The sequence below is a fragment of the Stenella coeruleoalba genome (genome assembly GCF_951394435.1).
Source record: "Stenella coeruleoalba genome assembly, chromosome: 2".
In the NCBI taxonomy this organism is placed as follows: Eukaryota; Metazoa; Chordata; class Mammalia; order Artiodactyla; family Delphinidae; genus Stenella; species Stenella coeruleoalba.
The window spans coordinates 135,459,567-135,485,215 of NC_137147.1; the positions used below are offsets into that span (position 1 = coordinate 135,459,567).

Genomic DNA, 25,649 nt, shown 5'->3' on the forward strand with positions numbered 1-25,649 from the left:
ACTGGATGGAATACTGCTCAGTAATAAAGAACTACTGATATACACAACAACATGTATGAATCTCAAATGCAAATTCTAAGTGAAAGAAGCTAGACTCAAAAGGCTATATATTGCGTGATTCCATTCATATGACAAGGTAGAAAAGGCAAAACTATAGGGATGGTGTACAAATCCCCTGGTTGCCAGGGATTAATGGGGGAGGGGTTGACCAAATGGGGTAGAAGACAGGAGTTTTTTTAGAGGGTGATGATGGAACTGTTCTGTAAGTTCACTGTGGTGGCAGTTACATTCTCTAGGCATTTGTCAAAACTCATGAAATTGTACACCCAAAAGTATAAATTCAGTGTATGCAAACTGAAATATAAAGGTAAAATGTAAATTATAGAAGTAATCTAACCTGCACTGGATCCTCTATAATGGAATTCTGACTGTTAAAAGTACAATGATACCTTATAGCCCATCAATTACTGGGTATTTATCTGGAAAAACAAACAAAAAAACCCCACAAAAATGCTAATTCAAAAAGATACATGCACCTCAATATTAACTGCAGCATTATCTGCAATTGCCAAGATATGGAAGCAACCTAAGTGTCCATCAACAGATGAACGGATAAAGAAGACGTGGTAATATATATGCAATGGCAATTTTGCCATTAGCACCACATGGATGTACTTGGAGGGCATTATGCTAAGTGAAATAAGTCAAAGACAAATACTGTGTGATATCACTTATATGTGGAACCTAAAAAAATACAACAAACTAGTGAATATAACAAAACAGCAGCAGACTCACAGATACAGAGAACAAAATAGTGGTTACTGGTGGGGTCGGGGCAACATAGGGCCAGGAGGTACAAACTACTGGGACAGGCTACAAGGATGTATTGTACAACATAGGGAATATAGCCAATCTTTTGTAATAACTGTAAATGGGGTGTAACCTTTAAAAACTGTATAAAAGGGCTTCCCTGGTAGCACAGTGGTTAAGAATCCACCTGCCAATGCAGGGGACACGGGTTTGAGCCCTGGTCCGGGAAGATCCCACATGCCACGGAGCAACTAAGCCCATGCACTGCAACTACTGAGCCTGCGCTCTAGAGCCCGTGAGCCACAACTACTGAAGTCCGCATGCCTAGAGCCCGTGCTCTGCAACAAGAGAAGCCAATGCAATGAGAAGCCTGGGCACAACAACAAAGAGTAGCCCCCACTCACCGCAACTAGAGAAACACCCGCGCACAGCAACAAAGACCCAACGCAGCCAAAAATAAATAAATAAAATAAATTTTAAAAATAAATAAATAATAAACGTTGTATTTTTAAAAAGTGCGGCGTCAAAAGGGCAATCCTAAACAGAAGAACACAGATGTGAAATTAGTGCCAGGCACTTTATATATATTATTATTTCATTTAATCCTCACATTAATACTTTATGTAAGGTAAGCTTATATACATTTTACAGATGAGGGTAGAGAGGTTAAGTGACCTGACCCAAGATAAAACAAGTTTTAACAGGATCTGAATATTAGATGACATTTGTAAAAATTTATACTTATGGCACCCTTAAAGATTCTTATTTAATTGCTTTAGGTTGGGGACTGGTCAAAGGAGAGAAACCCACCCATGTATGCTACTAAAATTCATAATTAAAATTCACTAATCCATTATGCTAGTGGAAAGTCAACTCAAGCTCTTGGATGAAATAAACAACTCTTCATCGTATTCTTACTGGTCTTCCTCTTTTTTTTTAAGGATATAAACAAACCAAACAAAATCAGTTAATGAGAGAAATCACTATAATTAGAAAATTAATACTACTGGCAGTGATACATTTAACTTTCAGGACAATAAGGCAATCTAAAATGTCACATCATCTCTAGTTATAAACTCTGAAACAATGGTTTCCCCATTCTGGCTACATATTAGAATCTCCTGTGGAACTTTAAAATACCAATACATGGGGCTTCCCTGGTGGCTCAGTGGTTGAGTCTGCCTGCCAATGCAGTGGACACAGGTTCAAGCCCTGGTCTGGGAAGATCCCACATGCCACGGAGCAACTAGGCCCGTGAGCCACAACTACTGAGCCTGCGCGTCTGGAGCCTGTGCTCCGCAACAAGAGAGGCTGCAATAGTGAGAGGCCCGCACACCACGATGAAGAGTGGCCCCCGCTTGCCAAAACTAGAAAAAGCCCTCGCACAGAAACGAAGACTCAACACAGCAAAAAATAAAATATATATATATATTGGGCTTCCCTGGTGGGGCAGTGGTTGAGAGTCCGCCTGCCGATGCAGGGGACACGGGTTCGTGCCCCGATCCTGGAAGATCCCACATGCCGCGGAGTGGCTGGGCCCGTGAGCCATGGCCGCTGAGCCTGCGCGTCCGGAGCCTGTGCTCCGCCGCGGGAGGGGCCACAGCAGTGAGAGGTCCGCGTACCGCAAAAACAAACAAACAAACAACAACAACAAATATATATATATATATTAATTTAAAAAGAAAAAAATACCAATACATGGACTTCACCTCCAGCAATTCTGATTCAATTGTCTGGAATGGGGCATGGATACATGTATTTTTCACCCGAACTTTTAACCTCAAGTTCCCCAGATGATAGTAATATGCAGCCAGAATTAGGAACTAATGCTCTAAACAGTTTCCCACTATGGGGGCTCTAAAAAAGTAAAGTGTATATGTAGAACTCTCATATGAATATAGTAGTGTAATATTTTAGTAATTTGAAGAAAATTACATTTTAGGGTTATAGCAGCAGCGTTTCCTTTGAAAATATCTCCAAAGTTCCATTTTTGCATTTTTAAAAAGTGGCTCTGAATATGCCAACTGTCCCAGCTGAAACTTTATGCACTGTCATCCTCTATCGTTTGATCAAATGATTCTCAACTTTGGTAGCACATTAGAATCACCTGAGCTTTTAAAAAACTGATGTGTGGGGGCTTCCCTGGTGGCGCAGCAGTTGAGAATCTGCCTGCCAATGCAGGGGACACGGGTTCGAGCCCTGGTCTGGGAGGATCCCACATGCTGTGGAGCAACTAGGCCTGTGAGCCACAACTACTGAGCCTGCGCATCTGGAGCCTGTGCTCCGCAACGAGAGAGGCCACAACAGTGAGAGGCCCGCGCACCGCGATGAAGAGTGGCCCCCACTTGCCACAGCTAGAGAAAGCCCTCGCACAGAAACGAAGACCCAACACAGCAAAAATTAATTAATTAATTAATAAACTCCTACCCCCAACAACAACAACAAAAAAAAACTGATGTGTGGGCCTCCCTGGTGGCGCAGTGGTTGCGAGTCCGCCTGCCGATGCTAACGGACACGGGTTCCTGACCCGGTCCGGGAAGATCCCACATGCCACGGAGCGGCTAGGTCCGTGAGCCTGTGCTCCGCAACGGGAGATGCCACGACAGTGAGAGGCCCACGTACCGCAAAAAAAAAAAAAAAAAAAAAAAAAAAATGATGTGCAGGTCACATCCCAGGCCAAATACATCAGAAGTGAGATGGGGGAGGAGAGGTGGAGGAGGGGACTGGGTACGAAAGGGAAGAACCTGGGCATTACCATATGCATTCCAATATGCAACCGAGGTGGAGAACCACAGTTCTAGACGTATGTATGTACGCAGACAGACCCAAATTCAAAAGAGTATGACAGTCTCTCCTGGTAGATCAACCAAGCTGCTGAATGACATTCCTAGGATTAGTACTGTGGGGAGGCAACTATTTTTTGAAAAATCTCAGCAGACAAGCTTCTTATTTTAAGGGAAAGCTAAATATTAGATGAATGGATTTTATAATATTAAAGAGTAGCCTAAGATGAACCAGCAAAAAAAAAAAAAAAAACATTTTTAACCCAATTAACATACACAGACTTCCAAAGCCTAGATTTTATTTATATCAGAATTTGATCTGAAATAGAATTAAATAGATTCCATCTCAAAACTCAGTTTGACAATTTTCCTACACAAGAATGGGCTCATTCCAATGCAGGGGATGCAGGTTTGATCTCTGGTCGAGGAACTAAGATCCCACATACTGCAGGGCAACTAAGCCTGCATGCCACAACTACTGAGCCCATGCGCCTCAACTAGAAAGCCCGCATGCCGCAACTAGAGAGAGAACCCTCACGCGACAACTAAAGAGGAGCCCACGCGCCGCAACTAAGACCCGACGTGGCCAAAAAAATAATAATAATAAATTTTTTAATAAATTAAAAAAACATAAAATAAAATTTTTTTAAAAAAGTTTTAAAAAGAATGGGCTCATGCTTCTACATTATGTTTCTATCTAGCTTAATCTGAGCTTCTTAAGAGAGCTGCTGGTGATCCAAATTTTATAGACTATTAATGTGCCTTTTTAAAGCAATATTAGAAACCCAAAAGCCATAAAGTACAAAAACTTCTGTATAGAATTATTTGCAACACCTACAATAAAAGGTAAATAAGCAAACATACATGTCCACAAAAGACAAATAATCCAACAAAAATGGGCAGTTTATGAGTTCAGCCAAAGAATACAATTGGCTGAAAAACAAGAAAATATCCAACCTCCATAATACAACGACTGTTTTTAATGTACCACAATGGCTAAGACCTTAAAAACGGATAATATCCGGAAACAAAGGTGTGGGGAACTAGCCCACAACATGTTAGTGAGATGGCAACTCTCTTAAAACCTTTGTGAGAATAGTTTAGCAGAACTGATCAAAACTTAAAATGCACTTGACCTAGGACCTAGAAATTCCACTTTTAGGAACACAGCCAAAAGAAATCTACAAGTGTAAAAGGGTAAGAATAAGAAATTTCACATGCACATTATTTGGAAAAGCAAAGACAACCTACATTTTCCCAAGAGGAAACTGCCTATAAATTATGCTGTAACCATACTTAAAATATTATGCAGCAATTTAAAAAGCAAAAAGAAAATAGATCTGTGTGCACTGGAATGGAAGTGAAAAGAGCAAGTTACTGAACGATGTACAATATTCCATTTTTGTGTTTAAAAAAAGAAAAGTAAATTTGTATGACATATTGAATGTGCACTTTAAAAGGTTTAGAAAGCTGTCCTTGAGAATTATATCCCCAGGGACTGGTTTGGGAATAGGGTAAAACTTTTTTTCTATTTTATAATCATATGAATAGACATTTAAAATGTTACTTTTACAATAATTAACAGTAGTATAGGCCTTGCTACTTCAAAATGTGTATCTCAATCTCAGTCACCCTAATTTCAAAGGGTTAGTTAGGAATGCAGAATCCTAGATCCCAATCCACATCTACTGAATGTTCATTTCAACCAGCCCCTCAAAAGTTCCTGAGGTGACATGTACACACATTAAAGTCTGAGAAGCACTGGTACGGACTATAGGAAACAACATCTGAGCTGGTCACACTAACTGTAAAAAGTTTCATTTCCAAACTCTCAGATTTAATTAAATCTTGATTTCCTTCTAAGAAATGATCATGTATAATTCAGGTATAATTCGCCTTCCCTTTAAAGGTATATAAGAATGCTGAGAGCTTTATACTAAGAATCACTAAAAGGCTGCAATATAATTAACAGTCAATGACATACAATAAATCCTTTAAGTATCCAAAGTTCATACAGTACTACATACAAAATGGAAGAGTAGTATCTTGTCACCAAAAGATGCTCTTGACTTTGATCAATCAGGATTAGGTGCCAGGAAGAGAAACCACTAGATATTCTGAGCAAAGGGGGAGTTAGTAAGAGAGCAATTGGGTGCTTAATAGTTTTAACGACTGGAGGAATGGGGCTGTAAGGCTACGTCTGTCTATAAGAATGACACCAGAACGCTACACAACTGAATCACAAGGGACTCTCTCCATTAAGCCACCAATGGAACCACTAAATTCAAGAACAGCAGATAACTGTGATCCAAAGGAATCAGAAAGTCACGACTGCCACTGCCACAACTGCCACTATATAACCATGAAGAAAGGTGATGTACACAAGAGTCTAGCTTCTGCCTTTGCTACAAATGCCTCTTGATAACACAGAAAGTGAAGAATGAACAATGCAATGATGCATTTCCGCTACTGCAGGAAAATCTCACACTTTCACAACCCAGGAAAAGGGTGGGGGGGAATGGGGACAGAAAAGGGAAGAAAGAGCTTCCCTGGTGGTGCAGTGGTTGAGAGTCCGCCTGCTGATGCAGGGAACACGGGTTCGTGCCCTGGTCCGGGAAGATCCCACATGCCGCGGAGCAGCTGGGCCCGTGAGCCATGGCCGTTGAGCCTGCGTGTCCAGAGCCTGTGCTCCGCAACGGGAGAGGCCACAACAGTGAGAGGCCCGCGTACCGGGGGGGGGAAAAAAAGGGGGGGGGGAGAAAGACAAACCCCCTTCACACCTCACATACGTATCTAACTGCCAGCAACTATTTCACATCTAAAACCCTAAACGCAAAATAGTCTGAGAAATAAAGTTTTTGGCTTTCTAGCCCAACAATACAGAGAGGTAATTAGGAGGATTGAGGAAGACCATCTCACAGAATTCTCAGATGGCTTAAAAGCTATATTCACACAAAGAATTTACAACTAAACAACACTAATCCTCAGAGTTTCCAGTTTTGAATATTTACTTCTAAGCTACCATCAGCAGAAGGAAGGTAAAAGAAAAAAAGGGGGAAATGTTGAGTGTAATGAAGATGCTTCCTGGATATTATTTTAGCAAGAAGTTCACACTTTACTCACTAACCTCGGGGATTATTTAAAATAAAATTTAATACCAACAAGTTTTGACCAACTATTTGTAATTCTGTAGATCCATGATACTTAACTTGAAATTTTGCTGATATATGCATTTGAACTACAAATTTAATCCTGATGTACCAAAAGTTGTTAATGAATGCACCTAGCCAACTACCCGTCAATAACATTTCAAATTTGGCTTTGTTCTTCTTCACCTTGCCCTTCAAATGCCTTGTAGGTGTTATATGAAGGAAATTACTTCCTTCTATATCATCTCAAATTTGAAAGGTCCAAGATCTCACCTCTACAGAATGTCAAGAGTTTAATCAGAATAAGAGAAATAAAATGTTTCTGTAAATGGAAGGAAGGTTACTAAACTGTGTATAATTATTTAATTTTCTGCAAAAATTCAACTGCAAACCAAAGGGGTTGGGTGATGGAACAGATATATTTACATAAACAGTAGAAGCAGTATGTAAAACTTCTATTTTAAACAGAAAAACAAACTCATGTAAATAGCAGTATATACTTTAGCATTTAGTTGAACAAGAGCCAAGTCACCTCCAACAATCATAACTCTAGTTTTAAACCTTCACCATTACGTGAGGCCTCATTCAGGCAAAATCTGGGGGGAGCCTCAGTCTCCTAACTGGCTATTCCTTGAGTGGAGGGAAAAAATCCTATAGATAAAAAGGGTAAGAACTAAAAGGTAGGGCCAAGAATCAGGTAACTCCAATTCCAAACTATCTTGGCATAACGGAGCTAATCTAAACCACAAATAAAGATTCTATATAAACCACCTTATGTTATTTTACTATTTTTGTGATAGTTCAGAATTGTGAGAAATAATTAAGGTTATTTAGCAACCTTGAGTTATCTACTCACATTCTCACCTCTGGATTCCAATGGTCAAGCCCAAAGCATTAGCAATCCACATGGCTATTGTGGCACATACTGAAAATGTTCCACCACACAACCAAAACATCTGAGTGGCTTTCATGTACTGTCACTTCACCTTAACACTACCACCAGCCATCTCCAAACTACCTAAAGATGGCATACAAAAATTAGTTCTGTAAAGTGAACTGAATATTGTTAAGAAGTCTTGTATGTAGTTACTTCTTCTTCTGGAGGCACTTAGAAAAAGAGATACCTATACATTCCCAACTACTACTTTTTTTTTTTTTTAAACAGTATTTGACCTAGTACTTTTAACTGTATCTTTTAACTAATATCCTTCCTTTCCCAACATGGCAACTCGAAATACCTATTGATAACTGGTAGGACTCTGATTAGCAACTGACTGACTACTTTTTACTTATTCATACTCTATACATGTATATGTGGTACACAAAATTTTGTACGATATAAACATAAGTGAGATTATTTGAAAATCATAGTGCTTTAGAGAACAAACGTATGGACTCCAAGGGGGGAAGCAGGGGTGGGATGAATTGGGAGATTGGGATTGACATATATACACTATTGATACTATGTATAAAATAGATAACTAATGAGAACCTACTGTATAGCTCAGGGAACTCTACTTAGTGCTCTGTGGTGACCTAAATGGGAAGGAAATCGAAAAAGGAGGGGATAAATGTATACGTATAGCTGATTCACTCTGCTGCACAGTAGAAACTAGAACAACATTGTAAGGTAACTACACTCCAATAAAAATTATTTTAAAATAATAAAAATTAAAAAAAGAAAATCAGGGACTTCCCTGGTGGCGCAGTGGTTAAGAGTCCGCCTGCCAATGCAGGGGACACAGGTTCGAGCCCTGGTCTGGGAAGATCCCACATGCCGCGGAGCAACTAAGCCCATGCACCACAGCTACTGAGCCTGCGCTCTAGAGTCCATGAGCCACAACTACTGAGCCCACGAGCCACAACTCCTGAAGCCCACGTGCCCGTGCTCCACAACGGGAGAAGCCATCGCAAAGAGAAGCCCGTGCACAGCAGCGAAGAGTAGCCCCCGCTCACCGCAACTGGAGGGGGCCCACGCGCAGCAACAAAGACCCAACGCAGCCAAAAATAAGTAAATAAATTTATAAAAAAAAAAAAAGGAAAATCATAGTGCTTATATTTTAAAAGTGTGAAAGTTTTACTTAAGTAAATTTATATCTTACAAATGCTTTTCTAAGAAAAACTACTTGAAAATAAAGTGATTGTAATGTCTTTAAAGATCAAAAAGTAGTCATAAATCCAAATGATCTTGAAATAGACAAAAATATACTCCTGTATCATTTAAAGAAAGTTTTATAACCAAGCTGTAACAGGCCACATACATCCCCAGTACATTCTCTTGCCAATTATTCTCAAAATTCACAGCTCAATGGTTAAGAATAATGAACAAGGCACATGTGGCACATACAACTGGAATCTTTCTTCATGAAGGCTTGGACTAAGAACACTTTTACATATATTTGCAGAAGAGATTTTAAAGAATGAAGGTATCACTAAATGTGGACCTTTAAGGATGGGATTGCACCGAATCACTGTTAAATTGTTAAAAATTTAGTGGATGTACAGTTTTAGAAGCTAATGGTAACCTCAAGGTTTAACAACCATCTTTGCCACATCCCAGTTGCTAATCATTTCCAATCCTTTGAGGAAACCATTTTAAATTCTTTTAGCTGTTTCTTCTGGTATTTATTTTTATCCTAAATAATATCCTTATGCTCAGATAGTTACTATCTTTCCATTTTAGATATTATCTATCACCTTCCTTGTGAAAGTTGAAGATTTAGCACTCCTACATGCACCCACTCCCAAATCATCCTTATATTATTTTATCATAGTTTTTATTCAAGCCACTATCCATTGTTTTTAACAATCAACTAATAGGAACTCCAAGAGGGGAGGGAAGGGAATTACCAAAGCAGTATTAAAAGTTTATTTCCCAAAGCTTTAAAAGGACACAAGTCTTCCAGTTGAAAGGGTCCAATACGATCAGAAGATTCACATTTATACATCTCTTCAGAACACAAAGGATAAAGAGAAAAGGCTGAAACTTTTTTAAAAAGTTATCAAGAAATGGGAAGCAGACTGGTCATTTATTAGCAACAGTGAATGCAGAAGGCAGTATCTATCATATGCATTCCAGTCCAGAAGTTTCCTGGCTAGCCAATCTAGCAACCAAGATTAAAGGCAAACTGAAGACATTATCAGAGTCACAATGAGCAATATCCTACAAAAAGTTATGTGGGAGTTAAATTAAGAATGTAGTCCAGCAAAATGAGACTAAATCAAGAAAAAAGACATAAATCTAAGAAACCGGGGCAGAAGTGTAATGTAAAAGTTCGTGACTGATGGCTATACAAGAGGCCTAGTGGGAAGGGCATCCTGATTAGAAGAACAAAATGGAGGACTCCAGGAGAAATGTAAATACAATCCAAGCGTAAATTGGACTACTTGGACTGTCACCAAATGATATCACCATAAAAACAAACATTACTCAATGGTGTCACTTTAAAAATCAAGCTATGAGCGAACTAAGACTTCGTTATGATCACAAGGCAAAGGAACTTTGATAACATAAAAGTATAGGTAGCATAAACTGCGATCCTCAAAGATGCGAAAAGGAGGAGGAAAGAGATAATGCCAAAGGGTGATGGAAAGAAAAAGGTATATTAATTAAAATTATAAATGTAATCATTTGAAGACATAATAGGTCTTTACTTTTTTATCTGCTACCATATGCAAGTATTACTCTCTTTTTTTAAAATCACAAATTACAGACTGCAGAAAAGAGCTACAACAACTATCATATATTAAGAACTAACTAAGTGGCTTCCCTGGTGGCGCAGTGCATAAGAATCCGCCTGCCAATGCAGGGGACATGGATTCGAGCCCTGGTCTGGGAAGATCCCACGTGCCACAGAGCAACTAAGCCCATGCGCAGCAACTACTGAGCCTGTGCTCTAGAGCCCGTGAGCCACAACTACTGAGCCCATGCGCCTAGAGCCTATGGTCTGCAACAACAGAAGCCACCACAATGAGAAGCCCATGCACCACAACAAAGAGTAGCCCCCACTCGCCGCAACTAGAGAAAGCCCGTGTGCAGCAACGAAGACCCAATGCAACCAAAAATTAAAAATAAATAAATAAAATTTTAAAAAAAGTTTAAGAGCTAAGAATAGGCACAAAGGATATGAAAAGGCAATTCAGAGAAATGTTCAATTAAAACAACCAAGTAATATTTTCCTTATCAGACTAATGAAAATTTTAGGATTCTTAAGAGTGTCAGAAAGAGTATACAGAAAATGATAGTTCACACACTGTTGGTATAAACTCCGTAACCATTTTTGAAAACATTCAGTCGTATTTATAAAAACCGTAAATGTCTATACCCAAAGGCCAGCAAGCTCACATCCAAGGTTAGGTTGGGTCAAGAAAGGAAAAGGAAGGAAAGGAAAGGAAGGAGGCACACAATAGAGGATGAACAAAACGTCCACTAAAGTCATATTAGAAAATACTGTACAATCGTTAATTCCATAGTATAACATTGAAGGAAAAAACAGCAACTTTCAGAATAAAGTGAGATTGGAAAAGAAGTGGGAAAGAGTACAAATACAGCTATTTTTCTTCTAAAATAAAACATTTCAATTGTAGATTAAAGTTTATTGACATAAGCATAAGAAAGCACCACTTTTTAAAAAAATCAAATCTTAGCATGATTTAAATAGTTTCCATCTTTACCCTCTTACTAAGAATTCCTTTTCATAAAGACAGAGATTAACCAGATTTTTGTAAAGATATCACCAACATGCATTTTAAGAAGGTGAAAACTAAAAGCAGAAGTTACTTTTGAAACGTCAACAGTGGCAGTCAGGATTAGAACATACCTAGGTCTCTAAAATTCAGAACTATTTTGCTTTATACTGAGTTGGACTGCTAGATCTGACCATTTTGAAGAAACTATAGATTCATGACTAATATTCATTTTAATATGCCATGCGATAAGATAAAAAATAATTTGTGATTTATTTAGACCATGAAATTTACCTAAAATACTTTTGAAAGAAGGTGCTAAATATGAAAGTTTAAAAAAGTTAACCAAAAAGGTTTCTAAGACCAAAATAACAGGGGGGGCCGGGAGGAGGGCATCTTAAAATACACCAAAACATCTTGTCTTAAACACTATTGAGCCAGGGCTTCCCTGGTGGCGCAGTGGTTGAGAGTCCGCCTGCCAATGCAGGGGACACGGGTTCGTGGCCCAGTCTGGTAAGATCCCACATGCCGCAGAGCAGCTGGGCCCGTGAGCCATGGCCGCTGGGCCTGCGCGGCCGGAGCCTGTGCTCCGCAACGGGAGAGGCCACAACAGTGAGAGGCCCGCGTACCGCAAAAAATAAAAACAAAACAAAACACTATTGAGCCAAAATATCGGTACTATGGTTTACCATGGAACTTCACTTCAAAATACATTTCCACATTCAAGCAACAGTAGACTAGATCTCTTCAATATAGTATATAGAGTTTATTAAAGTAACTATTATCATCAGCTTTTTTGGGCCAGAATTTAGGCTATAAGTATCTAAGATTTTAGGTTTTACAGTCATTTTGAAAACCCAGCATTTTGAAACCAAATACCAACTTTTATCTGCCTTTTCATTTGGGAAGCCTTGAGAAGCACTGTTTTAACCTATTAGAAAAACAAAACCTCTTTCATTTAGAAGCACAACAGCAAAGAAAATGATGCAAATATCTGTATCATTCAGCTATCCCTATAAAATCTCACTTTACAGCCAATACTAGAGTAATAAATAAGCAATCCAACATTTTACCATACTATATATAAAGCTTTCATTTCTTTTTCTTGATATGTTTGCATTGTACTGCCTAAGTTCTTAAAACCTGCCTGTGATTTAGGTCTTAGGATTCAGCTCTCTCATTCTAACCCAGTATTTACAAAAAAAAAAAGCCAGGAATTGCTATTACAACTGCTATCATTTGGCAAGTAAATGGATCCAAATATCTAAGTAAATGCTACGAATATTTAAATAAAAATCCTTAAGTTTCCTTATATAAGTTAAAGAACAACCTGGAAGATTTAGATTATTTCCATCAAAACAGAATCAGATATATAACATTAATATATAAATATACACACATGGCCAGATCAATCTATCTTTCCTGCTTCTTCTCCCAGTTTTATAAATGTGATCCTTATGCAGCCAAAAATAAATAAAATAAATAATAAATCTTTTTTAAAAATAATAAATGTGATCCTCTGTCATCATAGTTTCTGAAAATCAACCAGGTCCATGAATCAAGCAAATATCATAAATATCCTCCATTTAATCACTTCTTCTATTATTCAGCATTTTTTTAAAAGATAGTGGCAAATACCAATTTACTTTGTTGCCTGAGTGCCAAGTAAGCTTCTGGTTTAAACAATAAAACTGTGCCCTTTATAAATAGATACGTCAAATTTGTCATGTCAGAAGAGGCTTTCCATAAAGATTCACAGGATAAACAGTATGCCCTTAAATAATTAGGTATTCGCTGCCAATACGTGCTCACACATATGTGTTTAATGATCCTTTAATAACTTGTCTTTGGAATGATTCTGTCCTACCTTTGCTGCTGCAGCCCTCCTGTCCTTTGCATCACTGAATTCATACTTCTGGAAGTACCCAATATGCACTGTAACAGACAGATGGACAGATCAATGGGCCACAGCGACAAAGGCCAGAGAGACAGACTTGACAAAAATTAAAATCAAGGTATATAAAGGGGAGGGAGGAACCAGAAAACATATCTACCTATATTCTATAGTAAAATACCTGAACTTCGGATCTGCAACCCTCTCATCCACATACCAAATAAATTATTCTTGATTTCCATTTTATTCTTCTCTCAACTAGAAATAGTACCACTGCCATAGGCAAAATAATCAGTATTTTTAATACCATCAGCAGTTAAAAGATACAGCAGGCATTTCTGTAACCATGCCACACGATTTCTTCAAATAGAGGTTGCTCTTTAATACACAAGAAACTATCACATCCAAAGACGACTTTCTATGACAAAATTAAAATGGCAACTATTACACACAGAAAATTTCTATTGCAGTGTCAAGGCCTATGTGATTATAGTATACTACTGGGAATCACTGAATGAAAGTCACATTTCAGCATTTTATCGTTCTGTATTTTCCTGTTTTTCTATGTAAAAATGTTTGCTCACACCACATCTAGATTAATCTGGGGGCTTAAAAGAATGTATTAGTGCCATTAGTGCTTAAAAGAATGTATTAGTGTCATTTAGGCCAATTTCCAAGATAGAGTAAAACATCTATACACAAAACTACCAACAGTATCTTTAAAAGCCATGTAGAGTCCTCCTGCTAGCTCAAATCCATTCAAATGAGTATTCACACTTCAAGAGGCTTCCAAAAGTTATTTTTTGAAAAGTACCTTTATATCTCAAAATGCTGGCTTGGCTTAAGCTTCATCAAAAACTTACATCTATGTACGTCATTTTAATTTAATCAAATATTTTATTTTGCATGCATCTAAAATAATACAGAGCCAAGCTACATGTTTAAGAAACACTGAGGGAAGATGTTTCCCCTTCTACTTCCAGGGGATCTAACCATTTACATATTTCTTATTGTAACCCCTCAAAAACATGAGTGGGTAATGAGTAATGATAATCAAATGTAATGCATAATCTCTGACTAAATTCTAGACTAGAAGAAGAAAAGCTATGAAAGACAACTGGGAAAATGTGAATGTGATATGTATATTAGATTTTTTTTCTATGACAACTTTATTCAGATACAATTCATATACCATAAAACTCACTTTCAAAATGTGTGATTCAGTGGTTTTGATTATATTCAGAGTGGTGACACATAGTTGTGTTAACCATTAATTTTAGAACATTTCATCACCCCAGAAAGAAACCCCATACCCATTTGCAGTCCCTCCCCATTCTCCCCTTTCCCCACCCAGTCTCTATTTTTTGTCTCTATGGATTTGCCTATTCTGGACATGTCCTATAAATAGCATCATACAGTATGAGGTCTATTGTGACTGGTTAATTCTGTCATTTAGTTTTACTTATCTAGGAAGGCCAACAAGCTGATAGCTTGCCATGGACATCAAATAGGTCTGTTTTACTAGGGGAATGGAGAGGAACTATTAATTCAGAAGGTTAGTTAAAGGAAGGCTACTTAAAGCTTCAGCTACATTATAACATGAGGAAAGACAATTTATTAAAGTTAAATAACTGATACAAAGTCACAGAGCGGATAAGAGGCAAAGTTGGAACTAAACTTAGTTCTATATGATGCCAAAGACTTAACCACTGAACTATTTTATCTCCTAATAAAATAATCCACCAATTCTCACTGATGCTACCCTCCTAATACCTTGAATACCTCTCCCACCTCTCCATTCCTGCCTTGCTAACCTCATCATATATTTCTTGCTCAGATTATTGTAATACATTTCTCACTACTCTCCCTGCTTCCTAATATCATCCTGTTCTCATTTACTCCCTATACTGCCAACAAAGTGGTTCTTCTCAACACTAATCCTATATTAAAAGTTTATAGTTGTTTCAACTGGCCCCATCTCATTTAGCACTATGCTAAAATAAAGCCTTTCACAAACTGCCTACCTGTCTAGCCCCAGCTCCTACCACACTACTTTCCAATAATTTTAGCAATCTTTTCAATTCCTTATTGTTCATTCAACAACCTAGACCATTAATAGCTTCTGGCTTTGTACATTCCATTAATCTTCCTCCTCTGTCTGGAATGCCATCTCCAACCCCATCTGCCTAGTGAGTTACTATTCATTTTTCAAAACCTAGCTTCAGACCCACTTCCACCAGGATCTGTCAGTCCTTCCCAGAAAACAGCACTAACATTCCTTCTCTGACCTTGTAAATTTACTGTTGTACATATCACTGTATTATAATTTACTTAGACAAGCCTCCTTAAAGAGTTGTCCAGTATCTGTATTCCCCCAGCACAGTGTAGCCACTAAAAAAATACTAGGTAAAAAATCAATCAAATACTCAACTTATATACTGTTCTCTAATTAAACTGAAGCATTATTTTTAGGATCCCATTAACCTCAGAAATTCATAAAATAATCACGATATTTAGGGTCTTAAATGGAGGATAAAAATCAGGTTAGGGGAACTGTGGAGGTTCTACTTTTAAGAGAAAAGTATTAAGAATAAAGATAGTAATAGTAGTGATAACCTCTGAGGGAGGGAAGCAGGTAGTTAAGATATTAAGGTGGGAGATTTTCTACTTTTTTATCTTTTGTACTTTTTGAATTTTGAGCCAAGAAAATATATGCATAGTCAAACAAAAGTTTTTTAATCCTAAAAAAAAAAAGTATCAAGTCTTAGAATACTAAAGCTGTTTCAATTTTTTTTTAATCAGAGGTTATGGAGGAGAGTTCAGTCATTTTGGCCCCAGCATGCAACATATTTCTGTATTTTGTTTTGGTTACACAGAATGAAAACCCTGATTCACAAAGATATGAAATTTGCATGGCCATTTCAGAATATTCTTCACTTAAACTGATCCAGAAGCTTAAAAAAAGGCAGTAGAAAACAGTTTATTCAGAGTTGACTTGTTAACACTGTCTAGCAACTGCCTTTATTTTTATAAATGCTGAGTCAGAGGAAATATGCAGAACTCAAAACCCCAAAACTATTAATAGTAGAAACACATCAAGATGAGTTATCTATCCACTTGTTACTGCAAAACCTGCCAATGTCTGCAATGAGGGTATGAACAAACATCTGCATCTGCCTGAATCCAAAATACCAGTTCATAATAATCTTCACTCAACAATCCATAAGAAGTGAAGCAGAAGCTTTATTCTGGATTCTGCACACACAAAAAATGTTAGCCTGGATATAGTTTTAACACATTGGTAATCTCCAATATGATAAATAGTTCTTTAAAACTTATAGAAAGGCTATCATGAGGAAGGGTTAGAAGCAGGTAGGTTCAAGTAAAAAGCTACAGAGAGACAGATATTAACACCTGGAAAAACTCAAAATCAGAGCTGTTCAAACATGAAATGCGCTCCCTTCTAGAGTGGCTGTGGGAGTTTAAGTCACTGCGGAGGTTCAAGAATAGGCTTAAGCTACTCTTAACCCTAAAAGGGATCACTTAACAGGGAGGTGGTATACTTGGTAAGTTGTTGGCCAGCATAACCTTTAAAGATCCTTTTCATCCTTGTTAGTCTTACTCTATGTGAATCAAAAATTGTGTTGACTTCGACATGAAACAAATATCAGGCAAGTTTACTGTCATCCTTCATTCTTTAGCTATTGTTTACGTATTATGCTTGCATTCCTAAGGGTGCCTAGAGGATTTTTGTGAATTTTAAAGTCCTATTTTCACCCTTTTGGCTTTACAGTTGCATGGAATGCAACATTATAAATCAAGCTTCAGGTACTCATATATTTCAAGGACCCAGTGTTAACTACATTGATGCAATGTGAATTGAGATGATTATAGAAAACAGACAAAATGTTTAGGGCCAATGAAACGGAATTATTAGATTTAAAAAGTCAGTTAGACTGGTAAGTAATATATATACTCTCTTTTCAAAGGAATATTACTTCCATATTAAATGAGTTTAAATAGTAAGTTATCAGTAATACACTCCTCTAAGAACGTCACAAAAGAAATATTTTCTCATTATGGAACAAAATAAGTCAAGTCAGCTTATCTCCCTTTAAATATATAAAGCATTCGTTATCCAGCGCATCCATAACAATTTCACAATGCCATTCTCCCAGAATCTCTTGGTGCTTCTGTCAGGAGAATGCTGACTTTGTGGACCACTGGTCTCAGTTCGTAATTTCATATATAAATCACAAATAAATTTTACATTATATATACACTCTATAACATCCATCAAATATGTAGAATTAACGTTAAAACTTTGTTTTTAAGTGCTTAATTTGGACTAGAAAACAGTAAATGTTATAAATAGCAATTTTGGCTTGAAATTTTCTTGAAGGTGGTATATATGTAGGCTGGAAAGTTTAAATGGGGCTTGTAAATAGTAGACTTCTGCCTCTATATCACTCTGGTTTATTATTTATTTGGATTCATAAGCAACAGCACTGAAGTCACAAAACAGAGCCCATTGACTCACTCTGTACAAGTCAGTCTCCTGGCGCATACAAAGCTGGAGACAGAAAGGTAGAACAGGTCTGGAGAGACAAACAGAAAATACGCAGCACACAAGACAATAACATTCATATATGTTTTATTTATATTTAATGATATAAAATACTGAGTTCTGAAAGCCTAGGCAAGTTACTCAATTCCTCTAAGTCTCCATTTCCTTATCTATAAAATAGTAAAAATACCATCTACTTCAGAGAAGAGTTGTGATGACTAACATCCCCTTAAATAACTGGTTAAGAACAAAAAATGGAAAATGTATCAGAGAAAGAGAGAAGAGTTAGTTCAGTGAAGTCAACAGAAGAGGAATGTGAACAATTCACAAATTAAAAACATAGGGATAGTACCAAGACTTATTTTTATCAATAATAAAATCAATAAGAAAACTCATTCATATTCAATTTTGACTCTTCAAATCAATGTTTATCAGCTATGGTCCAAGACCTGTGCTGGCCAATGAGAATACCAAAATTAATACACTGATCCTACCTTCAAGGATTTTCAGAGTCTATTTAGCAAGAGAATAATAGAGATTATTTTTTAAATAGGAGTCTATACAAAATCCTGAGACCCACTCAAAGGGAAAGATTCAAAGAAATGATGTTTAAGGTGAGTCATAAAGTATTAATGAGTTTATCAGGCGAAAAGCATTTGAAACAAAGGAAAAAGCCTTACAAAGGCACAAAGAAAAATTTCACAGGGACTATCACTATTTTGCTATGTCAAGATGAGTGTGAAGAAATGACAGATAAGGTAGCCAAAGGTCAAATTATGAAAAGTCTGATCTATCATGCTTAGAATCTTTTCTCCTAATCTGCATCCTCTGGTAACCTAGTTACTGGAACGTCCTAGGCTCAGAATCCCTAGGCTTAGTAGGTTCCTCATAAGCACCATTTCCTGTCCCATTCCTACTGCTTATCATGATTGGTAAAGATCTGGTATACTTTCTCAGGCCATAAACTTAGACCAAGTATGAACATTTCTGACACTGTCATAAATGGAACAGGATGACCACTCAGGAAAAAAAAGGAGACATTCAGCATTTCCTGAAAAATCTGTGGCGACCACACTACACTCACAAGGCCCCATTTTCCATCAGTATCACCCTTTTCACATTCTTTCAATTTTTCTGATTTTGCTAATGAGACCCTTCCAATAACTTCTAATAGCTTCTAACAAGACTCTACTTATCCACACAAAGGACTACTTTCCTTCTTTCCTAAACACCAACTAGTCTCTTCTTTGCAAGGCAGGGCTTTCCTTAACCAAGCAGCAAAGAGGGGTCAAACCACAACAAACGTGAAACATGTCAGGGTTGACCTGATGTAAAAATAACACCTCAAAGACAAACTGGTAGGTGTGGGATTTCTGGGTAATGGCAGTACACTAAGATACTCAACTATGAAAACCAGGCCAGGGCAAGTCAAGAAACAGGATATAATTGAGATCAGGCTACATGTGGATAAAAGTGGGCATGATAGGTCCTGAGTTATTGACTTTATAATCAAGGATTTATTTACATGTCTGCCCTTCCTAGACTAGGAACCCTAGACAGGAAGGAATGTTCTCCACTCATCTTTGTACATCCTGAAAGCAGTTCTTCAGCACAAACCAAGCCTTCAGATAAATGCATCCTCTGCTGACAGGATGACTACAACCTCATCAGAGACCCTGACCCAGAATTACCCAGCTAAACCACTCAAGACTATAATACAGTAAATGTTTGCTGTTTTAAACCACTAAGTGTTAGGGTAATTTTTTATGTAGCAATAGATAACTAATACAAGAGACTCATTTAAAATCAGTCAATTAGCTAAAATGAAAGATTCTTTTAGGACTGTAAAGCTTTCAGTATACAAATACAAAGAAAACCTAAGTACGAGAATTTGGCTCAGTCAAAAGGTCCAACTAAAATCTGAAAAAGTTTGGTACAGCAGAAAAAACTTCTATTTTAAAAGTCAAAAAGCCCCAGTTTCAGGACTTTCCTAGTGGCGCAGTGGTTAAGAATCCGCCTGCCGATGCAGGGGACAAGGGTTTGATCCCTGGCCTGGGAAGATGCCACATGCCACAGAGCAACTAAGCCCGTGCGCCACAACTACTGAGCCTGCAAAGCCACAACTACTGAGCCCACGTGCCTAGAGCCTGTGCTCTGCAACAAGAGAAACCACCGCGATGAGAAGCCCACGCACCGCAGTGAAGAGTAGCCCACCGCAACGAGAAAGCCCCTGCACAGCAACGAAGACACAATGCAGCCGAAAATAAATAAATTTTAAAAAAAAAAGACCCAGTTCCAATGACCTCCACCAGTCTCTAACAGAGAAACTCCTGAGCTTCCCTGATAAACCCATTTCTCAGCTTCCCTAACTTCAATTTACTTATCGATATAATGGAGATAATGCTATTTTCTTGGGATTTTGTAACGAATACACGTGAAGACACCCTAGCATGTTTTATAAATATCAGCTATCATTACCACTTTTGTCTATGGTTTGTGAGTCTCCCCTTACATAAAAATGAGTAAATTTGATCTTTTTTTCCCCCATTCTGTTATTTTCCCAAATCTAAGATATTCCTTACTGCAATCTTTAAAATGTCATACTTTCTAGCTGGAATTCTAGTTCAAGGAATGCAGGCAGCCTGTAGAAGAGAAAAAGGCAAGGGAACAGATTCTCCTCTAGAGCCTCGAGAAGGAACACAGCCTGCCAACTCCTTGATTTTAGCCCAGTGAGACTCACTTTGAACTTGACTTTCTCAACTGTAAAATAATGAATTTCTGTTGTTTTAAGTCACTAACTTTGTGTTAATTTATTACAACAACAAAAGGAAACTAACACTGAGACTTGAAGGGATGTCTCAATGAATGGAGGAACACTTGGTCTTCCACCCAGGGCATTTACTGAATCCTGGGATTGCACAGGGCCGAGACTAAAAATCTAAAACCTCTGAAAGGCAGAGGGGCAATGATTAAAGTTTGGGACCCACTAGGGGAGGGACTGCTGAGGAAAACACCAGGTTCTTAGTTGAAGACTCTAAAAGGCCAATGGCAGATAAGAGATAAACTGAAACTGAACAGGGCTAGAACTCAGCCTTATTGAATTAAGGCAACCATTCATCACTCTCACTGTCAAGCAGAAGGAAAAATAAAAATCCTCTCTGGAGGAATCCATCATCATCCAGAATCTCTAAATAGTTTATATACAGTGTTCAGCATGCAATCAAAGTATGTCAACTGACAGGAACACCTGACTGAAAACTGGGAGGAAAATAAAGATAATATGAAAAGACTAACAGATAATTCAGATATTGGAGTTAGCTGACAAAACTTTTAGGAATAAACTCTTAATATGCTGGAGAAAATAGAACAAAAGATGGAAAAGAGATGAAAAAGAAGAAATCACCAGAAAATTAGCATCTATAAAAAAAGAATCAAATGGAAACTCTAGAATATAGTATCTGAAATTAATAATTAATTGAGGGGTGTTTAATAGTAAATCAGACAAAGGAGAAGACAGATTTAGAGACCCAGATGATAAATCAATGGAAATCATCCAAACTGAAGCACAGAGAAAAAAGGATGTAAGATGCACAAAAGAGCATTGGACACATACGGAAAATAACAAAACCTCTAATGTATGTGTAACTGGACTCTCAGAAGGAAAGAGGATAAAGGCAGAACTGAGAATTTCCAAAACTCTTAAGACATCACAGATTCAAAAGGATCTGAAAACACAAAGCAAGATAAACACAAAGAAAACCACAACTAGACACAAAGTAAAAAATATTACAAATATCCAGATTAAAGATTCCTTAGCTTCCTCCTACTGCAAACAATGGAAGCCAGGAAACAATGGAATCTTTAAAGTGCTGAAAGAAAACTACTACCAACCTAAAATTACAAACATAGCAAAATATTCTTCAAGGACAGGGGTGAGATTAAAATATTTACACAAAAAATGTTTACTAAGAGCCTACTATGTGTCAGGTACTGTTCTGGGCACTGCGACTACAGCAATGAATAAAACAAAGTCACTGCTCTCATACAGCTTTCATTGAAATGTAAGAAGTCAGAATATAAACAGATTAACAAATGGAATATGTCAGGTGGTATCTCTGAGAGCTCCTCCTTGAAATATTAAGCATCTCATTCTATTTCCAAACATCTTTCCCAAACTAGTAATACCTCATGATTCACATTTCTAATATTTCTGTTAATATCCCCCACAGCATCTAACATAGCTTATATATAAATGTTTCTGAATTATCAGTAGTAATTCCTAATCAGCAGTAATTCCTAACTTGTCATATATAACCCATTGCTAATTTACAGTAAACTCATATAACGTGGTTAGTCATATCTCCTGTTTGCACGCCAATACTATGCTTCCTTAGTGATTCAGAAATATTTCAGAATATCAGAGCAGTGATTCTCAACCTGTTTGGTCTCAGAACCCCTCTTCATCTTAAAAATTACTGAAGGTGCCAAAGAGTTTTGCTTATGCGAATTGTAACTATCAATATTTATGATGTTAGATATCAAAACAGAATTTTTAAAATACGTATTAATTCATCAAAAAGTAACAGTAATAAACCCCATTATATGTTAATACAAAAATCATTTTTATGAAAATATGTTCTAAAACAAAAAAGTGAAAAAAATGCACTATTTTAAAGACTCTTTAATATCTGGCTAAACAGAAAACAGATTCTCATATCTGCTTCTGTATTCAATCCTTAAGTATGTTGTTTTGTTTAAAGAATAAAGAAAATGTAGCCTCTCAAAGATATGTAGTTGGAAAAAGCAGAACTTTTATAGCCTTTTCAGATAAGTACGGATATTCCTTTTGATATTACACCAAAACTCAAAAAGTGGTCATTTCTTAAAGGCTAGTTGTAAAATAGAATCTGAAACCATATCAGAGAACTTTTCTTATTCTTGCTATATTAAAATCCAATCTTGAACTCTGAATGGATCACTTACCAATGCATGATTGTGAAATATCACAATTGGTATCACTGGAAAATTGGTCATTTGGAAAATACTGGTTCATTATGTTAAGCAGATCTTCTAAATGCTGACATATTATACAGTATTTCATCAGGAAGCTCTCAGCCTCACAATGGCAGATATAAGTTTTCCAAAATTCTAATTTTCACTTAAAAACTAAATATTTTATCATTGGCAACAAATACTGTAAGCAGTTTTTCTTAAAATAACAGGTGTAGTTCATTCATTTTGAAGAAACATTTACAAACATTTGTCTGAATAACCAGTTTGCCAGCCATTTTTTCAAGTAAAAAGAGGCAGCTTGTTCAGCTCACAAATCAAATGCACAAATGTTTTTCTTCAAGACAACCTCTGTACTTTAGTATGCAGAAGTGCTTTAGGCATACCACCAATTTTGCCATATAAGCTATTAAGAAAATGTGTGTACTTAAGGGATAAGATATAACACTAATAATTTTTACTGCTTCACCCAGGACAATAAGTGAAACCGACAATTTTACTGAGTGTATGGCAGTGAAAAAGAAAATGACTACTGGTATAGTTGGTGCCACTGATTTGACCTGTGCTAAGGTTCCCATGGTTTTACCCACCCACTGCTTCTGCACCATCAGTACAAATCCCAGCACATTATAAAAGGCAAGTAATGTCTTAAAAAGTTTTCCTCTTATGGGCCATACTTTGAGAACTACTGTATTAGAAGGACTCAGGTGTTTTAACATAACTCTCAGTTCATATAAAGTGCCAGGGAACTATATGCAAATAATAAAGTTTAATCTAAAACAGTTGCTATATATTCAGAGGCCTTAAAAAGCTTGCCCTCCCGGAATTTAAACACTTTTTTCTTGCCATCTTCTTACACTATTACTGTGGTGTTATCTAGAAATCATAAAATAATTTATTAGTGCCAGAAGAAAATCGTGTCTGGCTCCCTTTGGTTTACAGATAAGGAAACCAAAGAAGCAAGCATTTGCTAAAAGGACAAACTGCAGTATGTATTCACTGAGTTTCTACTATGTCACAGACTGTTAGTGTGACATATGCTATGGATGAAAACTCAGCTCTCACCCTCAAAACCCTCATAGCTAGCTAGTGACTTAGGTATTGGGATAGCTATATTACAGCCTCATGTAGGCCACACCAAACATCCTTACAAGGTGCTATGCAAACACAGGTAAGAAAGCAGTGATGGTAGAGAAGAGGGACCTGGTAAGAGATACGTCATATCTGAGCAGAGTATGAGTAGGACTATATCAGGCAGTTAAAAAGAGAAAGAGCATCACAAGAAGAGGGACCAGCATGAGCAAAAACAGTAAAACATAAATGTGTATTACATATTAAGAAATTATAAGTAGTGCAGTTGGGGTTGTGGGAGAATCGGGAACAACAGAAGAGTGAAAAAATTAGCTGAAATCAAGATGGGGAAGCCATGAACACCGTATTAAAGAATCTAGACCAGATGTATAATAGGAAATGTGTGTGGCAGCAGGGAGGACAATGAAGTCTCTCTTTTTTTTAAGCAGGAAAATGACTAGTATATTTGTATTTGGTAGTAATGACAGACAGACTGGAAGCCCAGGGACAAAAAGGCAAAATAAAAAGAGGCCCTAGGGAGTTTCCTGGTAGTCCAGTAGTTAGGACTCCTGGATTTCAATGCCTTGGCCCAGGGGTTCAATCCCTGGTTGGGGAACTAAGGTCCCACAAGCCGCATGGGGAGACAAAAAAAAAAAAGGCCTTAGATTAGGCTTAGTTAGTAAAAAGGAGAGGAATAACATAAATTTCAGAGATAACTTGATCAGGGCTAATTAGATATGGGAAATGCAGGGCAAAAGAAAAATCAATGATGACTTTCAAATTCCAAGAATGGTTAACTAGCAAGTCAATCGAAGGAAGAACAGCCTTAAGGAGAGAAGGCAATAAATTTGGGTTTCAAATGGGTTTCAGAGAAATATCTATCCAAAATGTCACAAGTTTCAATGTGTCCATATTAGAGGTTTTTACTTATAAACACTTGCTAAGAGAATCAGAAAATACTTCAGTCTCTAGCTTATACTTAACCCCTAAAAAACGTACAACTGTGATTGAGAAAGGATATATATTACCAAGTAATTGAAATCATTTAATATTTGAATTAGAAGTATGACAGTTTCAAAGGAGATAGCAAAGCAAGCCTGGGGAGAAGTGTCTGAGATTATACCTATTCTTAGCATTGTCTAAACAAATGTCTTAGTAATAAGGAAATGTTACCTAATACTTCATTATCTGCTGTAGTTTTTGCCAAAATGTATTAAGTGTCAGGTCACTGTGACACTTCTTCTAAATGGAACATAGGAAAAAGGAAAAATGCTATTCAGCAAGTTTACATTACAGGAAAAAAAACTACACGAATAAACTCCCAATGCAGTATTTGGCCTTAATACTAGCATTCTCATTTTTAAAAACGAAAAAAAGTAGGGCTCTGAAAGTTAATCTGCCAGAGCAGCTGCTAGCTCAATAAGACCTTTTAAAACTGCCTCTAAGATACCAAACTACCCATTAATTTAATTCAAATACCAACTGGGTATCTACTATGCACCAAGATACATCAAGAAATATTATTCAAGATCAAGCCAGATGACTACCTATCACTGGGTGAATAAAAATTTAGGAAGAAGCTAAAATTTAGGAAGAAACTTAAATTACACGATTGTAGAAATCTACTGATTCTATAAAATGTGCCATTCTTTTGGAATTGAAGGTCTAACACTGGCCCG

At 37.2% G+C, this 25,649-nt stretch overlaps 1 protein-coding gene across 1 annotated transcript in view; it reads right to left on the reverse strand.

The window, feature by feature from the left end:
• The window catches only part of ARIH1 (ariadne RBR E3 ubiquitin protein ligase 1), a 130,297-nt gene that overhangs the window by 95,759 nt on the left and 8,889 nt on the right, over positions 1 to 25,649 (reverse strand). The window lies entirely within an intron of this gene.